The sequence below is a fragment of a genome, unplaced genomic scaffold, assembly GCF_019419815.1.
Source record: "Pyrus x bretschneideri cultivar Hongxiangsu unplaced genomic scaffold, Pyrus_bretschneideri_v1 Contig103, whole genome shotgun sequence".
In the NCBI taxonomy this organism is placed as follows: domain Eukaryota; kingdom Viridiplantae; phylum Streptophyta; class Magnoliopsida; order Rosales; family Rosaceae; genus Pyrus; species Pyrus x bretschneideri.
The window spans coordinates 313,769-316,259 of NW_025999395.1; the positions used below are offsets into that span (position 1 = coordinate 313,769).

The 2,491-nt window shown below is 35.4% G+C and overlaps 1 pseudogene; it reads left to right on the forward strand.

Moving 5' to 3' along the window:
• The first annotated feature begins 500 nt into the window (after positions 1-500).
• Positions 501-594, forward strand: LOC125471037 (annotated as a pseudogene).
• The last annotated feature ends 1,897 nt before the right edge of the window (positions 595-2,491 follow it).

A 2,491-nucleotide genomic window follows, 5' to 3' on the forward strand; every position in this document is an offset into this window, starting at 1 on the left:
ACGAGAGGAGATGGTGTGCAAAAATGTATCGAAACAATGCAACCATCTCCTCTATAAACACATTTCGAGTAGCTCGTAGTTGTCCTCTAGTCACAAGAACTAGATGAGTCTTAATGAGTACCTATTAACAATCTAATAGGTTAATTTGCTAGATCTAGTTGCGTCCAATGGATTGAGTAATTTATATACAAACCAAATTTTGTAAACCAAATTTGCAAATCAAATGATGTGGTTGTTCTCAACCGGTGGGAATGTTGGAATATTGTCAAAGATTGTCCTAAATTTAGAGTTGTGCATGTCGGTCCAGAAGTTTTCATGAACAGCACCCCTGTTGTTATGTCTGCTTCAACATAAAAGAAAGTAAAAAAAAAAAAACGCGTTGAATTGAACAAGTCGGATGGACAAAGTGTCTGCTTCAACTCCTGTCGTTATGTCTGGCAATCACCTGAGCTCCAAAGAGGAGATAGAAAGGCAGGTTTTGCATTTGTAAGTGAAAAGGTAACCCATGGTGTGGACATTGCAACAAGAGGCCTTTAAAACGCTCCCAACACTCATTGAAAGGTTCTCCATCATCTTGTTTGAAAGACTAATGCTCCACATTTTGTCAAGTTCGAGGACCAAATTTAATAAATTTTAACTTGAAGCGCAAGTAATCGGCTTAAACACACTTGTTCTACATTTGCTATACTGAGATGGCAGTGGCACGCCTAAGCACTTAGTTAGTTTTGATTGTGAGCCTTTTCAAGAAGGTTATCACCGGTCCATCTTCCTATACCTTGACACATCATTGTTGCATTATGAGCAAGTATTAATCTTAAGATTATTGTCATACAGGTTGATTCTTGCAACCTGCAGAACACTCCCCCTGTGGTCCCTGAAGAACCTATCTCATCAGAACCCTCAAGTAGTCTGAAGGCACCAGCGCAAGGAAGAGATGGAGGGGTTTTGGAAAATTTTCATTATTGTCGATTAAAACCAACAGTAACATTTTTTAGAATATAAACCGATAGAAAATTTTCATTACTGTCGGTTATAACTGACAAAAACAAAATGGCGGCAAAATTCCCTCCCAAAATTTTAAAATCCCCCTAAAATTTTGTTACGATTTAAAAAAATAAAATAATAATTGTTTGGTTTAATAAATAAATAATATGTATTTAAATAGAATACGTTTTTAAAAATTAAATAAATAATTGTTTGGTTTAATGGATAATAACCCATGTAAAATATGCAATAAAGAAACAAAAAGATAATTGTAGAATAAAAATGTCATCACACAAACTAAATATTGTCTAATCAATACTTGAAAAACATAAATAAATATTTAGCACAAATTACTTTTCCCACTTGAAAATTTAGGCAAATTGAACGGAGATATGCATTCTACGGCGCTAATTTCAATGATCTAACCTTCAAACTTGTTTGTAGACACTACAAGATCGCATACGTAAAAAATCGCAAAAAAAAAAAAAAATAAATTCAAAGATTAGGTAACAGAACAAGAGTTTCCGACGGTTATAAACGAAAAATAACAATTTAACGGTTATTTTAGCTCCGGTTTTAATGATTTTTTTACAACTACACTCCTCAATCCTATAAGAATACAATGAATGAATACAATCTTCAATTTAAAATATTTACACTAATGGATACCACAAAATATTATTTTATACTTAATGGAAGTATAATATTAACTCTAAGTGTTTCTTTGATCTACTATTTTCACGCTATATGCATTCTACGAAACTTTTTCCAACAATCCAACCGTCAAACTTATTTGTACACACTCTGAGATTGCATACGTAAAAAGCAAACATTCAGAGATTACATAACAGAACAAAAACAAACAAAAAATCACAATTTAACGGTTATTTTAGCTCTGATTTTAATGATTTTTTACAACTACACTCCTCGTGTGACAACCCGTTCCAAATTTTATGTTTTTATTTTATTTTAAAAGCGTGAATTTACGAAATTGCTCTAGAGGCAAGGACTCTGACTTCCGTTTACCATCGACTTGAGAGATGTGGGACTTATTCTTTTAGCATATCCTCGTAGTACTCATTGGTACGAACGTATAGGCGAAAGCCGTTTGCGAGTCCGGATTATAACGGTATAGTTACGGACGTTCGAAATTGGTTATTCAAGGTTTAGTGTTTATTTAAATTAAATTCCCACTTTGTGGGGGAAGCCCAATCAGAAATGGAGGAAAAAAAAAATGGGAAAAGGAAGTGGCTTTCTATTCACCCGCACCCACCGCGAGTCCATTTTCCAAGGCCGATTTCGGCCAACTCCGGTGGAGTTTTTCGATGCCACCACCACCATCTTGAAGCTCTCATTCCCCTCTACAAAATCCACCCAAGAACCACCTTGATTAACCATGGGATATGGAGGTTTGAGGCCACGAAAGTTGACGAAAATCAATGGTGCTCCGGCCATCCTTTTCGATTTTCCGGCAAATCGGTAAAGCAATGGCCGATGCCACCACTTG